The 14,096-nt window shown below is 41.0% G+C and overlaps 1 pseudogene; it reads right to left on the bottom strand.

Annotated features, from left to right (window-relative positions):
• Positions 1–572: 572 nt before the first annotated feature.
• LOC149228454 (serine/threonine-protein kinase AFC1 pseudogene) lies at positions 573–1,113 on the bottom strand (annotated as a pseudogene).
• Between the last annotated feature and the right edge of the window lie 12,983 nt (positions 1,114–14,096).

The raw sequence follows: 14,096 nt of genomic DNA, 5'->3' as shown, positions 1-14,096 counted from the left end.
ATGCTGTTGCTGGAAAATCTGTGATGAGTCCATCTACTTGGGCGAAGTTGACAAGGGAGTTAATTTCCAATGTTGGATCTGAGAGATAATCGAAGGCTAAAGTCGTAAATTCGTTTCTGAGATAAGAGACAAAGACTGATATATTTTGCAGGTGCAACCGCTTGACATTATCTATGTTCCCTGTAAGGTAACCACCAGGACTCTGGAAAACCGCCTCTACTTAATGTTACGGTGTCAGCAACTTCTTTGATCTCCTTGATAGTTGAATTCAGAATTCTGATATTATCTCCCTCCACCTCGTAAACAAGTTTGAATTTTGTTTGTTGCTTTCAACTCCCTTAGCACAGCACTGTCATCGGACTTTATCATTAGTCTATCAGCTATGTTGTGGTAGCCACTCTTATTTATAACTGAAATGGTGGGCTCTATGATAATCAATCTTCCGTGCCGCTGCTATGGCTCGCGCATACTGTATGTTGATGAGGACATTGACATTTTCTTGACTCTTCCGGCCACAAATACAACCCATTGCCTCATGGAGATCCAACCAAATAACTGTCGAATGCATACACTCACGAATTGTACCCATATCTCGGTCCTTCTATGAAGAATGGATGTCTCAAAGCTTGCAAAGCTGTCAAACGTTCAGACGGTTCAAACCGAAGAAGGCCTTGCAACAAGTCTATAAAAAGATCCGCTGAATGGTCTACACGCTGCTTTATCGAATCCCTAAGCTTTGGCAATTTTCTCACTGTTCTGATGCTCTCTCTAGAAAATGCTCCTTCAGGCCAATTCAATCTTGTTCCAGGCCAATTCAGGCCGTGGCAAAGCTCCTAAAACCCTTTCCATCATAGCAAGATGTTCCAAGTTTTCATGGGTCTGAAACAAAGTATCTCCCGAGCAGATTTCCACAAGTATGCACCCTATACTCCAAATATCACAAGGGTAATTCCATCCAAGTCCCAGAATGACTTCCGGAGCTCGATAATGCCGTGTAGCAACAACTGAGGTGTGATTTTGATGTTCAAATGTCATACTTCCAAAATCAATTATCTTAATTGCACTGGACTTTGGCCACCGTTTGAAGTCATCTGAAAATCCCTTAACACCCATGTGCTATTTTTGTCATACTTAGAAACTTCAAGAAGCGCTTCAATTTCGATCATTCCTGCCTCTCGGTATTTTTGTACGCCACGAAAAATTTTGATAGCTACAAAATCCTTCGATTTTCGGTCCCAGCATTCCAAGGTCTGACATTTCATATCTGAGTGATAAGGTTGTCTTCTATCCAGATACCCCACTGTTTTGTCCCTGTGTAGCAAATGCGCTGGGGAGGATCCTTGATTTGAAGATTCTCCTCTTTTAAATCCAGAGACAGTACCCGATCTTTTGTTCCGCTTCATGTTACTTTTGGCAACCTGGTGCCATCTTTCTTATGATTACTTGCAGTTTAGTTCCAACCAATAGAATTATAATCAAAGGAGAAAAACTTAACCAGAAGTATGCCTGACAACCATGCACGTTGAGAAGTAAGTATATCACAGTAAAAACCCATAATGGAAGGCTAATCCCAACAACTGTCTTGAATTCATCATCCAGGGATCTCTCAATATATTTGTGAAAATTAAATCTGCTTCCTGGAGCTAAGTGTGCAGAGATGAAGCCATGGCGCAATGTGAAGTAATCGACTTTAGTCACTGAACATAAAAACTGTTGAAAAAAACATTCAATCCAGATGAAGATTGGTATCCTATTCCAATAATGCAGATGGCGCCCTCCAAATAGCTTTTTGCCTCTGATTGCTGATGATGTTTCAAATTGTGCTTGTGCAGGGATAGGAGCGTTGAAGTTTGCTGCTGCCTTTTGAAGAGCTAGAGAGAATAAATTACATAATCCAGAGCTGGAGCATAAATTACATAATTTAAAACAACACATTAATGATTTCTTCTTCAAAACAGGGTTTTGAAGAAGAATCAATCTCTGACATGAGACGGAGTCTAACACCAGGTACAGGTTGGAATTTTCCAATCACGGCCGTGTCACAAGGATGGCTAGGTGAAATCACTCTTCGCAGCTGTTCCTCAAAATAGGTAAACAATCATATGGAGGTGAACGACTGGCCAAATGGAATGGAGGTGGCAGGTGCAAAACACGACCAAGGCTTTTTATGGCTAATAAATTTGCGATCACAATGGTTATTTACCGGGATAGGTTCATTTTTTAATGAGCTTGAACTCTGGAGGAAACTTTTGCTCACAATCGCTTTTCTATTTTTTAACGAGCATAAATTCCGCGTTAAAACTGCTCGATCTTATGTTTATTTTTTAATGAGCATGAACTATGTGCTAAAACTGCTCGAATCTTGCGTTTATTTTTTAACGAGCATGAACTTTATGCTAAAACTGCTCGATTATATGGTCAAATTTTGATTTTTTACCATTACTAGCTTTTCTTTTTTCAAGGACAGAACTGCATTTTCAATTGCTGCAACAAACTTTGTTAGAAATGAATAATATTTGCATGAAAATGAGATTATAACCCTAATATTTCGCTTTGAACTACGTAAAAATCCATTAAAAGGTGTTTTTACCTCTCATTTTACCATTTCATTTGCATTTGGTTTGTTGGAGCTCTGGAGGTGCCTCTTTCCCCTTGATTTTCGCCAGCTGATTCCGGGAGATTCTGCAGACGATTTTCGGCGCCGTCTGGACCAGGTAGGAGCTAAACCCTAGCTCTTTCTTTTCATGGCTTCCTTTTCCAATTTTATGCCTGTTTTTCAGTCTTTCTGAGCCTCAGAGGTTTTGCCAGGGCGCCCTAACTTCAGCGCAGGTTCCCCATTCGAAACCTGCGCTGAATGTCAAGCTGCCTTAAGGCAGTATGACCTTTAGCGCAGGTGGGACACTCTCTGCCTGCGTTGGGCTCAGAAAACTGAGTTTCCAGCTCATTTTTTGATGAATTTTCGCCAGTTTTTCATCAAAATCAGGAACTTACTCCTTCTCTTGTTTGCTTTGCAGGGAACTTTGAACAAAATGTCCCTTACATGGTGAGAACGAGAAGATGAAGAGGAGGACATGATCACCCTCCATGACCCTGTCACGGTGAACGCGCTGCGGAACTGTGGCCTGCTGAAGTTTTTCCGTATCTCTAGCATGAGAGCACAGATCACTTTGTTGCAGTATATGCTTGATGCTTGGGATCCTATTAACCAAGTATTCCAGATTAGGGGAAAGTCCATCCCCTTGACCATAGAGGACATGTACTTCTTGACTGGATTGTCAAGGCGAGGTGCCCCCATTTCCTTGTCAGGTACGGCCCGGGGGACTGATTCCACCAGAGATTATGTCCGCCAGTATTGCAGGGAAGGTTCTCAGCCGAGCAGAGACGACAAGATTGTTATCCGTGAGATTACTGACAGGGCTCTCAGGTCCATTCTGTATACCATTGGTAGGATGGCCGATAGCGCAGCTCTACATGTTGCCAACAGATCTTATATGCAGCACGCCTTGGAGTGTCTCCAACCGAAAGTATTCAACTGGTGTGATGCAGTACTTGTTCAGATGAAAAGTCAATTGACCAAGGTGAATGACAGGAAGCTGAAGAACTTTGGATTTGGTTCTATCCTGTCTGCCTTTGCCTTGGAGAAAATCCCACTGATGCAGCCTCAGTACATCATACTCGACTTGCCTTCTCCGACCGAGCCACGCATGCAGAGGTGGGTTGATCACATGTCTAGACATGTTGGTCAACCTCAGATTACTTTTACTGAGGCCTTCTTCAGGTGGTTCGAGCGCCAGGAGATGGTCTTCTCCGAGTATCCATATGTGGGTATGGATTTCCGAGGTGATCCGGATTTGGTGCTACCGGATGGCGAACAGTGGGGCGCTATTGGTAAACTCTTTGACCATATCACTGTTTACTGTTTTATTTATAATGTTGCTGTGATTTATTCTATCAAGACTTTTAATCATACTCTTGGGTGCATGCAGATGTTGGTCCTGTTCGTCCAGCAGTTCGTCCGAGACCGCCAGTTGCTGCCCCGGCAGTGGAGCCCGCTAGGAGAGCTGTTATTCGCGATCTTGACGATACTGAGACCCTTACAGCTGTGCAGGAGCAGTTTGAGAGCCTTACTCTTGGCATTCCCGATGTGAGGATTGATGAGTTACCTTTACAGCTGCAGCGACACACTACTGGTGTGCCCAGACGATGGACTCGTCTCTTGCGCATGATTGCACAGGCCGTGACGTGTTATCATGAGCACCACTAGGCTAGGGTGCCCCCTAGCATTTTGAGTTTTTAGGTCATATGACCCATTTTGTCTTGGTTACAGAACATTATGTATGAACTTATAAACAGCTTATATATATTTTGATTTTCGAGTTTTATTCTGTTTGAGCTATATGATCCATATGTACAATCTTTGATGATGTGTCCTTTTTATAAATGTTGCAAATGTCTATCTAACACATAGTTTGCTAATGAGTCAGTTAATGTGTTCAAGTTTCTGGAAATATGTTGATATTGAATTGAATCAAATCGTCTTTCCAAGATCTTAACCCTTAGGAACATGCGATAAATAGCTAGATTGCGAACAGAATATATACCATTGAGTTGTAGTATTACGAGCTGTGAGTCTAGCCTGACAATTAGTCGGCGTATGCCACGTGTGATGGCATCAGAGATTAGTTCTATCAACGCGCTATATTCAGCGATGTTATTTGTTGATTGCCCAATACACACACCTCTGAAACTTACTAGCTCGCCACTTGGATAAAAAATGGCCCAGGCTGCGGAGGATAGGTTCCGCGAACTACGACTCGCTCTGTCGGCATATCCAACACATGTATCCATTGAGTTCGACATCTGCAACAAATGAAAAAGGTGGATCACTCGACCAGAACAAATACTTTAGCGAAAACAAAATACAACAAAAGCATGCAAGTTACTATTTAAGCATAGTAACGCTTGAGGTACAGCCCGTTGCGGGGCTGCGCCAGTGGAATTCCGTCGTAATCCATTAACTCGTAGGCTCCTTTTGCTAACACCCTTTTAACAATGTAGGGGCCCATCCATAAGGATTTGAATTTACCTGCTCCCAATTTATCAGATTCTTGGTCATAAAGCAAGACCAAATCACCTTCTGAGAAGACACGGGGTTTGACATTTTTGTCGAACTGAGCCTTGACTCGTTTCTTATGGGCTTCGTTAGCCAAAGCGGCATCACGATGATGGAAATAATACTGAGAGGGGGGGGTGAATCAGTATTATCAGATTAATCAAACTTTTTAAATGCTCAGAAACATATACGCTACTTCAGTTAAGTGAACCAGCGTGTACACGCTACTGTGACGAAGTAAAACAACGTATAAGAAGAAAAACTCACAATTTAGTTAGCTTATTCTTCAATTAAGTGCATCAGGACATTATTCACCACATTAACAGTAAACATGTGCAGTATAACAGAACAGATAAAAAGCCACACACATGAACACCAAGATATAAGGTGGAAACCCAATGTGGGTGAAAACCACCTGCTGCAAGTTGTCTCTATCTTTCTTTAATATGAAACTTCAGTTTACAATCTTTTGTACTGGTGCAGCCTTATACCAGTACGCAGGCTACAACCTGCAGAAGGCTACAACCTTCTCTCGTTCTCCAAACTTCCTTGGAAGGGAGCTCCAACCCCCTTTGCTCTTGTACTAGCCAAGATACTAGTACGTAGGTGCTGTCCTACAATCTTCCTTCTTTCAGGTATCACTTTTCATACATTTTCAGACTTGGATATTCCTGAAGCACAACATTACAATCTGAAGACCACAATTCATTCAATTTCCACAACAGATCATTGAAGCATAAAACAACCAAACTTTGAATCACTGAACCACTGAACCCTGTCAATCACCAGTTACCAGAACACAGAGCAGACTACAGAACTCTGCAATAACAGTCAGACCCCACTGTAAACCCAAAATCAAGCTTCAAAAGATATACGCTACTTCAATGAGCAAAACCCGCGTATACACGCGCTTTTACCGAAGCCAACCTGCGTACAGATCTAAAAATAAACTTTCTCAATTTGCAGCTGTACCAGACATTAGTTAGACCCAGAACGTAACATTGCGACAATATGCAGATCTAGAAATACGCATAATCAACCATATCATGATAGTGCATTTCAAACCATTAGATCCCGATCTATCCTTAGATCTAGTCTTCCATCCACCGATGTGATCTCTCCTTGGCTTAGATCAAGCAACTCAGAACCTGCATATCAGATCTCTTTCTCTCTTAGATATTCAAGCCTTGTCAAAAGATGATTTTGCCTAATGATCTTCTTCTCCTTATATAGTCTTAGGCCTAGCTCAATACCAAGAGCCAAAACCATAGTAACACAATACCATCAACTTTAAAACTAGGGATCGACACGCCCGTCGAGACATAATGGTCCGAAATCATAGGCACAACTTCCAAGGACTAACCACCATGGACCAAAGGAACCTTTCCACATACACGCGCTTTTTATGAGTCTAACTAGCGTGTACACGCGACTTGGGCTTAACGAAACGGCGTGTATGAGCTTCCTTGGCATGCTGTACTGAGATCTGTCTTCTGATTAAGTTGCCATCACCTGTACCAACCTCTGAGTGAGTTGCCATCAAGGACAACACTTAAATCATAATGCCAACAATCTCCCCCTTTGGACTTGATGGCAACCACCACACCAAGTCACTCTCCCCCTTTGACATCAAGGGCAAAGGGCTGTGCTCCCCCTGAGGACATGCTGATACCTCTGCTTGGCTGTGCTGACTCGTGCTCCCCCTGACAGTAGGCCAGATCAGCAAAAGATGTTCTTCAACAAGAACCAAGACTTATACACCATAAGGGACCGTCCTATCACCAAAAGACTCAATACATACATCCATACTCCCTACCAAGAGGGGACATATCAGAAACAACCAATTATATTACAGCATTCATCCCAGGCATAGTGGGGAAACCAACATAGGCCGTTACATGACCTTGACACCATAAAAGAAATATGACAAGAGAGATACATGACATAGAGACAACAGATCTAGACCAAGACTTAGGAAAGGCACCAGCAGCATCTGATAAACATCTTGTTAGATCAGCAACCAGGATTTCTTTCTGAGCTCCTTCTCCTGAAACCAACGACCAAAACATCTGAATGCCAACAATGCTTTATGAGACTTTTAAGCTGCTCCCCCTGAACCTGTGCCTGTTGCACTCCCTGAAACTGTGCCTGAAGAATTCTGACATTCCCATTGCTGTTCAGAACTCCAGAGTTTTCCCTTGCTGTTCAGAACTTCATATACGCGATTTTTCCTGTATAGAACAGCGTATGTACGCGGATATACTTTCTGCAACAAGCGTCCAACATATACGCGACTTACCCATCATGAAACCGCGTGTATACGTGCATATCCCTTCCGTAACCTGCGTATACCAACTTTTCTGTAGAACAAACAAATTTCAACAACAGGATGAAGCATCAACTACTCCCAGCTTTTGTCTGAGATATTCAAAAGTTTCCCTGGGCAGTGGTTTTGTGAGAATATCAGCAACTTGCTCCTTAGAAGGAACATACTCCAACTTGACCTTCTGCTCAAGCACTTGTTCCCGAAGAAAATGGTACTTGATTGGTATGTGCTTGGTCTTTGAGTGCATGACTGGATTCTTTGAAATGCTGATTGCACTTGTATTATCACATAAGATAGAGACAGGTGGAGTGCAAGTGATTTGAAAGTCCTGCAAGGTCTGCAACATCCAAAGAAGTTGTGTGCAACAAGATGCTGCAGCCACATATTCTGCTTCAGCTGTAGATAAGGCAATCGAACTTTGTTTCTTGCTGAACCAAGATACTAATCTGGAACCCATGAAGAAAGCACCTCCACTTGTGCTTTTCCTATCATCCACACTTCCAGCCCAATCTGCATCTGTGTAAGCATGAAGAGTGAGATCTGTATTTCTAGGATACCATAAGCCATAGTTTTGGGTCCCTTGAAGATATTTGAAGATTCTTTTGACTGCCTGAAGATGAGTTTCCTTTGGGTTGGCTTGAAATCTTCCAACCATTCCTACTGCATGTGTAATATCTGGTCGAGTACCTGTCAAATAAAGCAAACTCCCAATCATGGATCTATAAGTGGGTTGGTGAACTGCTGCTGATTCATCATTTGCACTGAGGCTGCATCCTGTAACCATGGGTGTACATACTGGCTTTGACTCTTCCATGCCATACTTCTTCAAGATCTGCTTGAGGTATTTGGTTTGAGACAAGAAGATACCTCCTTCATTTTGTTGGATTTGCAATCCAAGAAAATATGTCAATTCTCCAAGAAGTGACATTTCGAATTCTTTCTGCATAACCAAGGCAAAGTTTTGACTCATGGTCTCTTCATTGCTGCCAAAAATAATATCATCTACATAAACAACAAGAATTAGCAATTTGTTATTTTCAACTTTTATATAGAGATTGCTATCTGCTGATCCTTTTGAAAAGCCTTGTTGGTGAAGATATTTGTCCAACCGATAGTACCAAGCCCTTGGAGCTTGTTTGAGCCCATAGAGTGCCTTTTTCAATCTGCATACAAGGTTTGGATCATTCCCAAGAATGAACCCATCTGGCTGCTCAATATATACTTCTTCTTCTAAGTCTCCATTCAGGAAGGCTGATTTCACGTCCATTTGAAATACCTTGAAGTTTTGAAAGCTTGAGAGAGCAAGGAACATTCGGATGGCCTCTAGTCTTGCCACAGGAGCAAAGGTCTCTTCAAAATCTATTCCTTCTTGCTGTGCATACCCTTTACAAACAAGTCTGGCCTTGTTTCTAATTACTTCTCCATTTTCATTTAACTTATTCTTGAAGACCCATTTTGTTCCTATTACATTCTTATCTTTTGGTCTAGGAACTAATTCCCAAGTGTTGTTCTTTTCGATTTGCTCAAGTTCTTCATCCATTGCTTTGACCCAACATTCATCTTTGCATGCTTCTTTCACATTTTGTGGTTCAATGGAGGAGAGTAGAGCCAAGTAGCTTGAAGCTTTCTCAAGTGTCCTTCTTGTTTGTACTCCTGCTTCTTTCTGCCCCACAATCTGAGTTTCTGGATGATTCTTTTGGACATATCTGGATGGAGTCTTCTCTTCTATTCTTGTCTGCTCCTCTGGTTCTTCTTGAGATTCTTCTTCTTCTTGAGGTTCTTCTTCTTCATCATTTCGCCTTTGAGAGTAACCTTCATCTTCTTCAATGTCTTCATGATGAACTTGCCTAGGAATATATCCCTTCTCATCAACCACTATATCAATACTGTCAACAATTCTGCCAAGTCTTTTATTGTAGCACTTGTATGCTTTGCTATGTGGAGAATAACCAAGAAGAATGCCCTCATCTGCTCTAGGTTCAAGTTTGCCAAGTTGCTCATCAGTATTCTTAATATAACATTTGCTCCCAAAGATTTTGAAATGCTTCACGGAAGGAGTTTTACCACTCCAAAGCTCATGAGGTGTTTGAGTGCTGTTTACTCGGACATTTGTTTTGTTAAGAATGATAACAGCAGCATGTGCAGCTTCACCCCAGAAGGTTGCAGGAGTACCTGATTCATCGAGCATAGCACGAGCCATTTGTTGGATAGTTCTGTTCATTCTTTCCACAACCCCATTTTGCTGAGGAGTTCTAGCTGTAGAGAATTCTCTTCTTATCCCATGTTCATCGCAGAAATCAAAAAATTCATTTGATGTGAACTCCCCACCTCTGTCAGATCTGAGGCACTTAATTTTGTGTCCTGATTCATTTTCAGCCAATGCTTTGAAGGATTTGAATTTTTCGAATGCTTCATCTTTGTGCTTCATAAGCCCTAACCAAACAAACCTTGAGAAATCATCAATGAATAATATCAGATATTCTTCTCCTCGAGGTGTCCTTTTCCTAAATGGACCACATACATCTGTATGGACTAGCTCAAGAGGCAAGCTAGCTGATCCTTCCTTCTCTGGAAAGTTAGTTCTGGTTTGCTTTCCAAACTGACAAGATTTGCATATGGTGTTGTCTGGAATTTTGATATCTGGAAGATCGCGAACTGCCTGATATTTGCATGCTTTCCTTATTTGTGAGAAGCTTAGATGTCCCAACCTTCGATGCCATAACCAGTGCTCTTCATCCTTGCTAAGATAGCATTGTTGTTGTCCTTCTTCAAATATGTACAGATTATTTGGAGTTCTTTTGCCTTTGAGAACTGTTTTACCTGTATCAAGATCACGAACAAGACATCCATTCGATCTGAAAATAACCTCGGTTTTTTGATCACACATCTGGCTGACACTTAGAAGATTATGCTTCAATCCATCAACATACAAAACATTTCCAGCCTTGACCTTTTCTTTCAAAGGAGCAATACCTTTTCCTTTTATAGTTGCAGGAGTATCATTTCCAAAAGAAACTTTCTTTCCCTTTTCTAAAGTAGAATAAGATTCAAGTTTTTCTTTATCACCTGTCATATGTTTCGAACATCCACTGTCAATGTACCATAGATTTTCCTGTCCTTCTGCATAAAACGCTATCCCACATCTTTCTGTCTGAGGTTCTTTTATTCTCCATTTTTTGGTGCTCGTGGCTTGTTCCTTTTTCTCCTGAAACCTGCTCCTGCATTCAGATTCTTTATGACCAAAATTATTGCAAATAGAACATTCAACTTCATTTTCAAGAACCGAAAAGTTGTTATAGGTCCTCTTTGTAATCCCTGTCATACTTCTTTGTTTTTGAGCTTCCCTAGTCATGATTGTTTTATATGCAACACATTGAGCTGCTTTGTGACCAAAGTTATGGCAAGAGAAGCATTGCCATTGAAGAAGCTTCTGCGGTTATTGAATCTACCAGCCAACTGATTGTAATTTCTATTTTCATCTATTCTTGTGCCAAACTGAGAAGATTTTACCTGTGGTTGGTTGTAGCTTTTGTTCACCCTTAAGAAGGATTGTCCCTGATAGTTTTTGTTTGTAATTCGTCCCTGCTTTACCTGATTATCTTCATTGTTCTTCTGCTCATTTCTTCTTGCTGCATCAAGATAACTTTTTGAGGTGGATGCTTGAGAGGTTTCTCCATTATAGCCCAAACCTGTCTTGTTTAGAGGAGACCGCTGCACATTGATAATCTCATCCAAAGTTTCAGATCCTTTGACAAACTTAAGATTAATAGCTTTTGTTTTCTCAATTTCTTTTCTGAGACCAACAATTTCACCTTCTAGTTTTTCAAGATGTTTTTCCTTTTCATCAATTTGAAATTGCAAAGTATCAATGATCACACTCTTTTCTTCTATGCATCTCTTGAGTCTAGTAATTTCATTATAGAGATTATCCACATCTACAGCATCCTCATAATCATCATCTTCAAATGCCATTAATAGCTTATATTTATTACCTTGTTCATCTTCATCACTGTTTGATAAGCCATCACTATCTTCATGGGTGTAGTAGCTTTTCTTATTTGCACTTTGTTTCTTATTCCATCTAGCAGGTTCTTTTCCTTTATCCTTATTAGGACATTTTGCAGCATAATGACCTACTCTTCCACAAGCAAAGCATTTGAAAGGTAGCTTACCTCTGAACCTTCCAGCACCCCTTTGAAGATTTCTGACAAAATTTGATTCTTCTTCCTCTTCTTCTGGAACATGGCTTGCTTCATAGTAATCTTCTTTTCTTGATGCCTTAAAAGCAGCTTCCCTTCTGTCTGATGGACCTCCCTTTCTCATTTCATAAGCAGTTAGAATTCCATGTAGCTGAGACATAGTGAGAACTTTGAGATTTTCCTTTTCTTCTATTGCAGATACTTTAGATTCAAACTTGGGGGATAATGATCTTAGAATCTTTTGAACTACTATAGTCTCTTTTATTTCTTCACCCAAATTTTTCATACAATTAACAATCTCATCTACCCGAAGAAAATAATTAGCCACACTTTCATCATTATACATCTTGAGGGTCTCATATTGAATCCTGAGAGTTTGAAGTTTAGCTTGCTTTACCTGTTCATCTCCTTCATAGCTAGTGATCATTTTGTCCCATATCTCTTTTGCTGATTTGAAGTGCATGACCTTCATGAATTCTGTTTGAGATATACTTCCTAATAGAGTACTGACTGCTTTTGCATTTGTTTCATATGCCTTTTTCTCAGCTGGATCTGTAGGAGTAGCTGAAGGAAAAGCATAGCCTGTTTCTACAATGTCCCAAACTTCTGTACCAAGAGATTGAAGATATGCAGTAACTCTTACCTTCCAATAATTGAAATTTGTTCCATCAAAAACCGGTGGCCTGATTGATGCTTCTTTCTCGTAGTTGCTCATGATGAATGATCTTCCTTCAAGCGATCAAGCTTCTCTGAAGGACCTGCTCTGATACCAATTGATGGAAATAATACTGAGAGGGGGGGGTGAATCAGTATTATCAGATTAATCAAACTTTTTAAATGCTCAGAAACATATACGCTACTTCAGTTAAGTGAACCAGCGTGTACACGCTACTGTGACGAAGTAAAACAGCGTATAAGAAGAAAAACTCACAATTTAGTTAGCTTATTCTTCAATTAAGTGCATCAGGACATTATTCACCACATTAACAGTAAACATGTGCAGTATAACAGAACAGATAAAAAGCCACACACATGAACACCAAGATATAAGGTGGAAACCCAATGTGGGTGAAAACCACCTGCTGCAAGTTGTCTCTATCTTTCTTTAATATGAAACTTCAGTTTACAATCTTTTGTACTGGTGCAGCCTTATACCAGTACACAGGCTACAACCTGCAGAAGGCTACAACCTTCTCTCGTTCTCCAAACTTCCTTGGAAGGGAGCTCCAACCCCCTTTGCTCTTGTACTAGCCAAGATACTAGTACGTAGGTGCTGTCCTACAATCTTCCTTCTTTCAGGTATCACTTTTCATACATTTTCAGACTTGGATATTCCTGAAGCACAACATTACAATCTGAAGACCACAATTCATTCAATTTCCACAACAGATCATTGAAGCATAAAACAACCAAACTTTGAATCACTGAACCACTGAACCCTGTCAATCACCAGTTACCAGAACACAGAGCAGACTACAGAACTCTGCAATAACAGTCAGACCCCACTGTAAACCCAAAATCAAGCTTCAAAAGATATACGCTACTTCAATGAGCAAAACCCGCGTATACACGCGCTTTTACCGAAGCCAACCTGCGTACAGATCTAAAAATAAACTTTCTCAATTTGCAGCTGTACCAGACATTAGTTAGACCCAGAACGTAACATTGCGACAATATGCAGATCTAGAAATACGCATAATCAACCATATCATGATAGTGCATTTCAAACCATTAGATCCCGATCTATCCTTAGATCTAGTCTTCCATCCACCGATGTGATCTCTCCTTGGCTTAGATCAAGCAACTCAGAACCTGCATATCAGATCTCTTTCTCTCTTAGATATTCAAGCCTTGTCAAAAGATGATTTTGCCTAATGATCTTCTTCTCCTTATATAGTCTTAGGCCTAGCTCAATACCAAGAGCCAAAACCATAGTAACACAATACCATCAACTTTAAAACTAGGGATCGACACGCCCGTCGAGACATAATGGTCCGAAATCATAGGCACAACTTCCAAGGACTAACCACCATGGACCAAAGGAACCTTTCCACATACACGCGCTTTTTATGAGTCTAACTAGCGTGTACACGCGACTTGGGCTTAACGAAACGGCGTGTATGAGCTTCCTTGGCATGCTGTACTGAGATCTGTCTTCTGATTAAGTTGCCATCACCTGTACCAACCTCTGAGTGAGTTGCCATCAAGGACAACACTTAAATCATAATGCCAACACACGACGGGCTTCATCCAACTGGATCAATTCCAAGAAACGAGCCTCTTCCTTTGAAGTTCCGGGGAGGAGATCAATTGCGAGTTTAAGCGACGAAATTTCGCACTGGATTGGCAAGACTGCTTCCAGGCCATACACCAGTTGAAAAGGTGTGAACCCGGTTGCGTTCTTTACCGATGTTCGGTAAGCCCACAAGGCTGAGTACATGATTAGATGCCACCTTCT

The sequence above is a fragment of the Pinus tabuliformis genome, chromosome J (genome assembly GCF_031772625.1).
Source record: "Pinus tabuliformis cultivar Carrire ecotype Pingquan chromosome J, CPIR1, whole genome shotgun sequence".
NCBI lineage: Eukaryota > Viridiplantae > Streptophyta > Pinopsida > Pinales > Pinaceae > Pinus > Pinus tabuliformis.
This window is presented reverse-complemented; position numbering and strand designations above follow the sequence as displayed.